The sequence below is a fragment of the Solanum verrucosum genome, unplaced genomic scaffold, assembly GCF_900185275.1.
Source record: "Solanum verrucosum unplaced genomic scaffold, falcon-dt-bn FXZP01000062.1, whole genome shotgun sequence".
In the NCBI taxonomy this organism is placed as follows: Eukaryota; Viridiplantae; Streptophyta; class Magnoliopsida; order Solanales; family Solanaceae; genus Solanum; species Solanum verrucosum.
In genome coordinates this window covers 1911873-1924026 of record NW_026020477.1, presented here as the reverse complement: position 1 = coordinate 1924026, position 12154 = coordinate 1911873, and the positions used below count along the sequence as shown (strand labels likewise).

At 36.0% G+C, this 12154-nt stretch overlaps 1 pseudogene; it reads right to left on the bottom strand.

Annotated features, from left to right (window-relative positions):
• Positions 1–5185: 5185 nt before the first annotated feature.
• LOC125809286 (putative late blight resistance protein homolog R1B-16) overlaps positions 5186–12154 on the bottom strand; it is a 31322-nt pseudogene continuing 24353 nt past the window's right edge.

The window sequence follows — 12154 nt, the reverse complement described above, 5'->3', positions numbered from 1 at the left end:
ACTTATACCCATGTGAACAAAATTGTATCCTAGTAACAATTGTATTACAGGTCTGTCAATATATTTGTATCCTTATCAAATCTATTTGTTGTATCCCAATTAATCACTTACAAAATACAATTATCATAGTTTTACCGATAATGGATACAATATTTATGAAAAACAACCAGCCAAACAAAAATAATTCTTCAAACAACCACATTCATTCTTACTTGGTATTCAAACAAGCTAAAATTAAAACTATATAGCAAAACTAATGCTTTTCACTGTTTTCATAATAGATATAATTTACAATTATCAATGAAAATAGATACGATTTACAATTATGGATCCACCAATTAACTAATGTCAGATTGAATTTGTATTTTATAGATTATATCGAAGTTTCCGTTGAGAATTTCTTCTCCAAACATGTTTGTTAACGAAGTTTTACCTGATCAATGGAAACTTCTAAATTGATATTGGAAATTTGATGAACAAGGGGGATGGGTGTTTTGTAGTTTATTTTTAAATTTGGAACTGAAGAGAATTTTAAGTGATGTGTTCCTTTTTAAAAATATTCTCTCCCCTAAATTTCTCCTATGTTATTAAATAATTGTATTATTTCAATTAAAACAAATAAAAAACATAATTCAGATACATAACAAACTAAAATATTAACATTTTTAATAAATATTGAAAGCATGGTGGCTAAAGGGTCATATTAAATGCTAAAATATTTTGACATTTTGAAAAATTTTCCTTTAATAATAGGGAAAATTGTATGACATAGCAAACATTTAATTCATATTAAATGCTATAGCTATAGTTTACTTTATTTTCAATTCGTAGCTACTGTTCCACATACTTTGCTATCTAGTGGGACCCACGATTTTGTATAAAGAGGCGAAAGGTATATTTGTATAAAGATATATACAAATTAAAGCAGTTCTTTTCTATCCCCATTTACACCATTTTCTTCTAAAATCTCTCACCCAGATTAGTTTCCTCTCTCCCACATTATTTTTGAATTGTCGGTTCTTTTCTCTCCCCATTTACACAATTTTCTCCTAAATTCTCTCACCCAGATTAGTTTCCTCTCACCAACATTATTTTTGAATTTTGAATTGTCGTCGTTACCCTCCCAATTGTGCTATTAAAATTTCAGGTAATCGCCAAAAACATGTTGAAATCAACTTTATATTTTTTTTTCTTCGTATTCTGTATAATATTGTTAATTTTTTTCATGAATTTTCATATACATATACATATTCAACTAATGCAATTTTTTATTTATATACATATTACACATATATACATATACAACTAAAAAACACATACTTATACAAATTACAGCTAATACTATTTCTTATTTGCATATAGATTTCAGATATACACTTATACAAAAAACACGTACATACAAATTACGGCTATATGTACATATACAATGGGCAAGACTAACAAAAAACACATATACATATACAAATAACATCTAATATACAAACGCAATTCACGAACATGACTGTATACATATACAATTATTGAAAAAACTAAAGTGTTTTATATACAAATTATCCAATTGTATAAATGAATTTATACAAAACTGAACAATTTGTATATAAATTGAATGTATTTAGCGAATTATACAAATCAAAAGCTCCATAGCAAATATGAAATTTTCTATGGAGTGCAATTATGCAAAGATAGCTATAACATACAAATGTGATTTTTATGTTCGCTAAACCTAAAATTTACTTTTAATAATATGCTTGTCTAAATGCATATATATATATATATATCAGATTTCTAATATAGTTGCTGCTACTAGTGTACATTGAAACCATAAGCTACTGCAAATGGAAAACTTAAGTCATGATTCACTAATTTATGCCCATTGCATTTAATCTTTTCTGCAAATGTTTATTCTTAATAATATGGTTGTCTAAATGATATATATATATATATATATATATATATATATAAACATGCACAAATTCCAGATGAATATGAAATTCGATTTGGAAACACACAGAAAATAGGAAGCTCAGATAGCAATCCGAGACTTTCAATAGAATATGGAAGAAATTCCATCAACAAAAGCATATCTACTAAGTATTCTAAGAAGATTCTTGAAATTTCTAACACTACTAAAATTACAGGAAGAATCTTTAATGGAATAGAATGAAAAAACCAAGAAATCTTGGTCCAAACAGGGGCAACAACCAACCATGTCAAGGGTAGTTTATTAGATGGACTACCAATATACAAAGGTACTCCTTATACCTATAAAACCTTTGAAGGAAATAAATATGGTAAATTTGTCAATACAACTAGACACAATAAGAATAACAGTCCCCTATTATATTACAAATCACGAAAAGCTATTGCAAATGGGAAAACTTAAGTCATGATTCACTAATTTATGCCCATTGCATTTAATCTTTTCTGCAAATGTTTATTCTTATTATATGTCTAAATGATTAGCCTATGCATAGATGATCCTTATCTCACTAATTCATAGTGTTATGTATTATTTCCAGTAAAGTCCATTAGTATTTTATAAGCTCTTTATTACAATTTTTTCTTCACTGGTAGTAACAAAATGTTCTTGTTAATGAACCTTGAATGCTACTTTCCTCCTACTCATATTAATTTTTTTTTTCCTGTCTTTACTTCTTCTACATGTTACATTTACCGAGTCTATTTTGGACCCCATTGTTGCATTCCATCGAGTTGAATTCTTCGAGTCAGCCCCATCGCTGTTCGAGTGAAAGGGAAGCTGAAATACAAGGTAAACGGAAGCAAATAATGCAGAAAAAGGGCTAATATACATGTCAATACACACTCCTATGTACACAGTAATACAAAGACTTATTTGGGCCAAATCAAGGCCCAATAATCACAACCATTTTGTTTGCTCTTTAGGACAGGTGTTGGGCCAAAGCCCAAAAGGTTTCAGCAGCAATTTTGCCATAAAATCAGCCCAAGTGGAAATATATGATTTTTAGGCTGAATAAGCCCATTTTCGGGCATTTGATAGCTTTAAATACTTTTTCTTATTGCATATTTGTTCTTGTTTAACTTCAACTTTATTTGTTTAGTTTAATATAATTTAATCCCTTAAAATGAATGATTTTTTGTCATGAAGATTTATTTTTGTCATTACCTTTCTTACTTGGTTATATCATCGAGTTTTCTTTTTAAAATTGTTTCAAGTGTTAAAGTTTAATTACTTTTCAAATGGTTTTAAAGTATATTATTATTTTTTTAAGCATATTTCCAAATTAGTCAAATAAATGTTTTTCAAGTCGTAGGATAATCACGTGTTAGTGGATACTCCAAATGCCTTAAAAATCTTCTTGATGTAAATAAGAACCTCGAGCCCCTTTTTCTAATTTTTAGGCATAATTTTGTTAAAATCTTTACAATTAAAGTTTTCTTAATTTCTTTTAAACAATGGAAAAGGGTAAGAAATACCCTTAAACTATTGGAAATAACTCATATTTACCCTTAAACTATATTTCGGCTCAAACATACCCTTCCCGTCAAACTATTGGGTTAAAATTACCCTTCTTATTAACGGAAGTTGTTAAATGCCATGTGGATGCCACATTTCATGCCACATAAGCACCAATAGGGTTCCACTGCCACGTAGACTAATAAAATTTCCCCTAATTTTCCCCTCATTTCTCCATTTCCCTTAGAAACGATTTCATCCATTTCCCCTAATTTTTCCCTAATTTCTCCATTTCCCTTGGAGTTCCCCTAAGCTATGCTGTTGAGTTCAATTATCTTGTTGACAATGGAACATGCCATTATCAGAAGCTATTCTGGTATTCCTTTTTGACCATATAAATTCTTACCACTGGTTCATACAACAAATGCCCTTACTAAACACCTGACTCGAGATCAAGAACTTCAATGGTTGATTATTGGTTGCATGACTTTTAATATTTTCTTTACTTCAATCATTTCTATGGGAAATGGAGAAATGAGGGGAAATGGATGAAATCGTTTTCAAGGGAAATGGAGAAATGAGGGGAAAATTAGGGGAAATTTTATTAGTCTACGTGGCAGTGGAACCCTTGTTGGCGCTTATGTGGCATCCACATGGCATTTAACAACTTCTGTTAATAAGAAGGGTACTTTTGACCCAATAGTTTGACGGGAAGGGTATATTGAGCCGAAATATAGTTTAAGGATAAATATGAGCTATTTTCGATAGTTTAGGGTTATTTTTGAGCGTTTTCCATTAAAAAAATTAACTGGCGACTCCTTTTAAAATTATTTTTTCTTAAAGTTGAATCGATTTTGAAAAACCGGTTATTTCTTAACACTAAAACAACCATACTCACCGCATTCCGGCTCAAGGTGTTCTCTACCACATTTGCCTTGCTCAGATGGTAAAGAATTGAGAAGTCATAGTCATTCAGAAGCTCAATCCAAAGATGTTGCCTCGAATTAAGGTTCATCTGACTCATAATGTGTTGAAGACTCTTGTGATCAGTGTAGATTTTGCAACGAACTCTATACGGGTAATGCCTCCAGATCTAAAGCGCAAAAACTACCACTGCCAACTCTAAGTCTTGAGTAGGGTAGTTGAAATCATACAACTTAAGCTACCTTTACGGATAATCAGTGACCCCACCACACTGCACAAATATACAACCCAAACCAACGTTGGATGCGTCATTATATATCGTGAAGCCCTCACCCTCAAGTGGAAAATTCAATAAGGGAGCAATAGTCAACAACTCTATGATCTTCCAAAAGCTCAATTTACGCTCCTCGAACCACTCAAAAGGAATATCGAGATGAGTTAATCGGGTGAGAAGTGCCGCAATAGTGGAGAAGCCCTCCATAAACTGTCGATAGTAGCCTTCCAATCTGATGAAGCTCCGAGTTTCAGTAACCAAAGTGGGACTAGCCTAATCACGAAAAGCCTTAATCTTCACCGAAAGCTGGCCGATTTAGCTAATTCGCGATGAAGTCGACTCCTCATCCGATGTAAGAAGCCACTTTCGACAAGTAGTTAGAAACTCATGGGCATTCTTACCTACTTCCCCAGAATACCTCGGAGGTTGAAGTATGAGAAACAATCTGAGCATCTTTTGCTTCTTTAGAGGCATAACTTTGGCTGCAGTCACGGGCTGGGAACCCCCAAGTGGTACCTAGTCCCGAGGTGCGTCTACTACAGACTGCCCTGCTAGCTTGGTGATACTGAGGCTGTAGCATAAGCTGGGACCTGCTGCACACCCCCAAGCACGATGTAATGGTTGCCTGAAGCTCCGGGGCCATAACTGGTCTGGATAGCGGCTGGGTTGGCCCCGACCCCACCTACTAAGCTAGAACTCGTACTGATGGAGGGTCCGCTGCTAGCTCCAGATCTCTCTCTGTCTAGTTGGGGCTGCTGGTGCACCCATAGACGATAAGGGAGGTCGACCCCTACCCTAAGCCGCTGTGTGGCACGTACGAGCCATATGCTGAAAATAGTGAAACAAGTGAGATTTCAAGAAGCCAATAAAACACACTACATGAAAGCAATAAAAATGAGGGAAAAATTCTAAATACATCATGTCGCCTCCCTAAAATAGGATACGGACGTCTCCGCACCGATCCATAGGACTCTATTAGGTATTATCCCTGTACAAGTGAGACCGACGAACCTGAGGCTCTAATACCACCATGTCACAATTCGACTCCTTGAGTCATGATATCACCTTTATAATCCACCAGTAGGTAAGCCAATCCGTAACCCAGGACGACAAGCAATTAGTATGAAAGTAGAAATAAGAAGAAATCACACTATAACAATAGAACAAACATAAGTGGAAGCAAACCAAAAAGTATATACAAAAAATCCATCCCAGAACCTGGAAGTCACGCGTATAGAGCTGTCTGAATTGAAAATACAAGTCTCAAAATTTGACCAAAACAAATTTGTATCCTAAAACAAAAGACAAGCCAAATAAGTACTGAAGGAGACAAGCTAATCCAAGAAGCCATGTGCTTAACCTCGTCTCCGATCCCAAAAGGCTGCTAATGGCACTAATAGTCACCAACGGTAGCTAGTACTAGGACCTCCATCACGAAAAGAATGCAGAGTGTGTCATGAGTACCAAAACAAGTTATGTATGTTCTAGAGAACTTTCTCATGATTTGAAAGATATGGTTTAGAAAAAAAATTCAGCATATGATTTAAGAAAAAAAGATTTGAGCGAGCATAGTCTCACAACAAGATATGTTTTAGAAAATGATTGTTGAGCAAAGTTTAAGAAAAAGAATTTTGAGCAATAATTTAAACAACAGAACAAGACAATAGCGGAAGTGTTACAACCTGATTCCTCGAGTCATGATGACACCTACTATAACCCACAATAGGTAAGCCAATCTGCAACACTAGACGCAAGTAATGAGTATAAGGGTAGAAATAAGCAGAAATCACACTATAACAACATAAAAAACAAAAGTGGAAGCGAACCAAAAACTATATTAAAAAGATCCCTCCCAGAACTTGGAATTCACGAGTACAAAGCTGTCTAAAATGAACATACAAGTCCGAAAAGTGGAATGAAACAAAGATGTCTCCAAAAACAAAATACTAGCTAAATAGGTATAAAAGGAGACAGGTTGATTCATGACGTAAAGTGCTCACCCTCGTCTCTGATCCCAAAAATCTAATGATGTAACAAACATTCACTGGTACTAGGACTAAGTAGTAAAGGTAAAAAATATAAAAAGATAGAATCTAGACACAAACAGAGGTCAAAGAAAAATTTAAAGAAAAGCACACGAGAATACCAAAAGTAAATCTAAGTACAACTAAACTAAACCTTACTAGACCCTATTAGCCCAGAAGGTACACTCGTGCACAAATTTAAATAAAACCCGAACGGACCCTCACAAGCCCAACATGTGCACATAATAGCTAAGTCTACCAGAGAGAAGTTCCATGAATCCGAACACAAGAAGTGAAAGTCGGACTCCCATCCCAAGTAACCACAAATACCAAACAATAGGCTGCTCTGATAGCTAGTCAACTCCCAGCCCAACTAGTAAGAGTGACATATCAATCTAGGTCATCTAGCCAGCCAGTCCATTTCCAGGAGTGTAAGACACCAAACTAGCATATGTGACCCGATGACATGTCGACTCTAAAGAGGATCTCAAATATATCAAGGTCGCCCAACCAGCCAGTCCACTCCCATAGGCGTAAGTTACCCAGCGAGCAAGAGTGACCCGGGGGCATGTCGACTTCGAAGAGGACCTCAACAATCAATACCAATCCACCATAGAACGATGTCCAGTCACAAGGAATCACAAGAAGGCCCTACACCTAAAACACTCCAGTCCTAATCGCCCACAAAATCACAGTACCTCAAGTAACGCATCACAACCGTAGAAAATAGGGAGGGAGAATAGAATATCAATAAAGTTGTGTCACGCCTAAACTAAGGCTCATTCTATTAGACTCAAGTATGGTTATCCAATCTATAAGGATCTAGACTGTTCGAACAGGTCTCAGAGAAGAAATAAGACTAACATGCCACAAAGATCGCAAGTCTAAGGATAGCACTAGTCTAACCTTAATCTAAGGCCAAACATGCTCGAAAACCAATACAACAACAAACAATCGAGTCACAACGACATGGAATAACACACTATCCCCAACTAGCATGGTACTACAACAAAAAATATGGCTAGTCGAGCCTAAATATGGCATCTAAGAAAGGGAAAATAAGAACAACTATGTACCCACCCCCAATTCATTTTAATCAACCTGCATTCACACATTCAAACTCAATCTAATAGAAAGGAAGTCGTAGCATACCTTAAGGCCAACCGCGCGCGCTCCAAATCACATTGCCAAAACTTTTCCCTTCCAAATAGCATGTGCTACCACACTATCAAATATTGAATCACAATGTTAATACGATTATTTGTACACCAAAAACACATAGAATGGAAATTGACCAATTTCAGAGTCAAATGGGAATTGTGGGACCCGTACTAAAATTTCCGAAATTGACCCTATCAAAAGGTCCGACAGTACCTTCAATTTGCATTCCAAAATGGGACACAATGTGGGAACCAGAACTATGAAAACAATAAGCATGCAACAATTCATAGTTCTAAAAAGAGCACATAAAGCCATGGTAGCAAACTAAAATACAAATTCACCTCAAATAGATGTTCACCAACTACTTCTGAACACCCGCGTACAAAGCCTCGACAATTATGAATGCACATGACTTTGAATCACCTAATTTCGAGCCAAAACGAGATGAAATAACATTTAGAATATAATCACATTGAGCTGGCCGGGTCTGGTCTTTATTTAAAAGACCAGATGAAATAACTCATCATGATAATGGGAGGAAGGATCGCAATCGTGTCCCACTAAAGTGATGACTATCGCGATCACAAAGGCCAGGCCTCGTGTTCACAATGACCAAGGACAATCAAAGATGGTCAGATCCTCATCACGATCGCGGCCAGAGGCCTCATGGTCGTGAAGCTCTAAAAGGATAGGCTTTCGTAAATGTGACCAAGGCCCCACAAACACAGACAAGAGGCTCCTGAATGCGAAGGGTAATTAGGACCTACCCCATATGATGCACATCTGCTAGTTTTTGGCAAGTTTGAATCTCCGATGAGGTGTTCCAAATTCGTTCGTAACCCTATGCATGCAAACGAGATATGCAATACAATCAAATTCAAAGTTACAGACTCAATGGAGCAATAAAAACTTCCATACGAGGTCGTCTCGATAGGAGTGGGTCCCACATTAACTACATTTTAAGTCCAAATCTATTTGTAGACTCAAAATTTTCCCAGAAGACTCCGGATCCACGCAAAGGGTCGTTATAGACCAAACTCAATATTTCAGAACTAACTGCACTAACAAAATTCTCATCCGAGCATGTTTTCCCAGAACGTTGACTAAATTCAAACTTAGACCTTAATTTAAAAGTTAAAATGCTTAATCACACAAACTCACACTAAAACCTTAGGAGTCATGCCGACCATGCTACTAGACTAAAATAACCCTACCAGAGCTGATGGAATCGTTAGAAATAGATTATGAGATCAGCTTCCTGAACTTTTCATAAAAAATGACCATTCAAGGTTCAAAAGCTCCAAAACACCAAAATTCGCATAAAAACCAAACAAACGACTAGGTGACTGAACTCTCAATCCCGACAAGTCATAAATGACTTGGCGTTGCTATAGGAACTCTAAAACAACTAACAAAAGGCATACACACATAAATGATCTGGAGGGTCATTATAGTAAGCAAGCCAAAACTATATAGAAAAAGATCCCTCCATGAATTTAGAAGTCACAAGTACAAAGTTGTTCTAACAAAAGAGTACAAGTCCCAAAATTGGACCCAAAACAAAGCTTGTCTCAAAATACAAAAGGCTAGCTATACAATATACAATAGGAGATAGACAAGTCCAAGATTCCATGTGCTCACCCTCGCCTTCGATCTAAAAGTTATTGCTGGACCAAATGATAACAGTTGATTACTTATACTAGACCTGCATCATGAAACAAATGAAAAGTGTAGCATGAGTACCAAAAAAAGGGTACTTAGAAGGCATCATAGGCCTACAAAGCAAGAAAGGTAAAGACAATATGAAAAGATAGAATCTTTACACAAACAAAGTTCCAAGTGAAATTTAAAGAAAGCACATGAGCGTACCAGAAGTAAAACTAAAGTAAACCTGATTGGACCCATGGTAAGTGTGTAGTTTCTTTGGTGCCATAATACTTATGGAAGACTTGTTAGTACTCAACCTATATAAAACAAAACAATAAAAAGAAGAAAAATAAACTACAAAACTAAAAATATTTTAGAAAAAAATTCTCTTTTATGGATCTACGGTTGATTATTACAGGTCGTAGAAGAACCTACGGACCGTAGGACCCAACAGTAAGTAAGGAGGTCACATTTTAGGTCCCAGAAGTTGGAGTGACGATTCACCAAAACGGTCCATCGATGGAACAACAGACTGTAATCCAAATCGCCGTTCACAATTTAGGCTACTAATTTGTGCTTCTAACGAATGAAACCTGACCTACGGTCTGTAGGTTGCCTTACGAGCCGTATGTTGAGGTCGTCAGTCACTACTGTGTCAGTTCACTTCTCAATTTTCATCCAACATCACATTATTATCATTTGAACTACCAAATCATTTCTAGAACATGCATTTCAACATATATTCATGTTATTCTATCATTCCTAGGGCTTTAGTCAAGAAATTAAATATGAGACAGACAATCAAATCAAAAAACTTAAGTCAAGAACACAACTAGAAGTCAATTACCCACATGTTTACATCAAAACTCAACAAAACTCACAGTACTATCATCCCAAGGGTATTTATAACTATTTGTATCAATTTCAACAAAGAATTTATACCCAAGGTCAAATAACAACTTTTGATTTCAACTACAAATTGAATAGTTTAGGTTCAAAATCAATACCTTTCAAGAGAAGTACAAAGTTGTGTGAGTGTGTTCTTTAATCCTTTGACAACCATCTTGGTAGAATCCATACCTGTGACTTTTGATTTTAGAAGAATAATATTTGGGGAAAAATGAGAGAAAAGAAAAAGGGTGGAAGAAATGGGGGAGAAGAGGAATATATAATGGAGTTTGGGAGATTGAGGGGTTGGAAATGGAAGTGAAGGGGTGAGAATGTGGAAGATTTACTGAATTTAGGAGTTTGTAACGGTTGGGGAAAGAGGGAAATAGGGAACAATTTTAAAAATGGAAATTATTATTTATTAATGTTGCGGGTTGGGTCGAATCAAAATCACTGTTTGGATATATGATTTCCCGTCTACGGTCGTAGTTAAAACTATTGTCCATTGATGGGTGTCGTCGTTAACCTCTACACTTAGTAAAATTCAAAATTATGTATGGGATCTACGGATGTCATTTGCGGTCCGTCGATTGAACGACAGCTCGTCTATGGGAACATTAGACATTTCGCACCTACAATTTTTTTTCCAGATCTGCCTTGCTTTCTTGCACACGTATAACAAACACTACGACTTCCTTTTTACATTTTCTTGACTCTTTTTGAACACGGACCCTATACTAGCCTAATCTAGCCAATACTAGGACTCAATATAACATAAAACTCAATAGACAATCCTTCAAAAGCATAAAAATCACTAAAAAAATCATAAAATTGGCTAGATTTTACATTTTGGGTTGCCTCCCAAGTAGCACTTGATTTAACGTCGTGACACGATGTAGATCCCTTGATTACTCAGACTTCATTAAGATCCCATTATTCGATCACCTCTTTGACCTCTTCCGGTTGACCTAAATAGACTTTGATCCTTTAATTATTCACCTTGAATCTCGTTCATTCCTCATTCTCAAGTTCAACCGCTTCGTGTGAAAACACTTATACCATTTTGAATGGCCCCGTCCACTTAGACTTGGGTTTGCCAGGGAAAAAGGGCAACCTTGAATTGAAAAGAAGTACCAAATCAACGGGAACAAATTCACACTTGTGAATCTTTTGATCATGATACCTCTTCATCTTCTCCTTATACAAGGCTGAAATTTCATATGCTTTTAGGCAAAACTCATGGAGCTCGTTCAACACATTCAATCTTTGACTTGATATGGCATCCCAATCTAAATTCAGCTACTTGAGTGCCCACATCACTTTGTGCTCTAACTCTACAGGCAGGTGACAAGACTTCCCAAAAAAATTTGGAAGGGAGACATACCTATGGGATTCTTGAATGCAGTGTGATGGGCCCATAGAGCATCATCAAGCTTTCTTGACTAGTCACATATGTTCGCATTCATAATCTTTGCAAGGATCTGCTTAATCTCTCTATTTGATACTTCCACTTGCCCACTAGACTATGGATGATACGGAGTTGCTACGCTCTGACGAACACCATACTTGTCAAGCACTGTCTTGAACAACCTATTACAAAAGAGGGAACCTCTATCACTAATAATCTCCCTTGGTGTACCAAATCTGGAGAAAATACTCTTTTCAGGAATGTAGTGACACTTTTCTTTTCATTGTTCGTCTGGGAACGCATTATCTATCTCAATTCCATCAGCTAGCTTCAACATAGAGTCTTCCTCTAATTTGGACAAGTAATTAACCACTTGGATTTTTGTCCGAAAT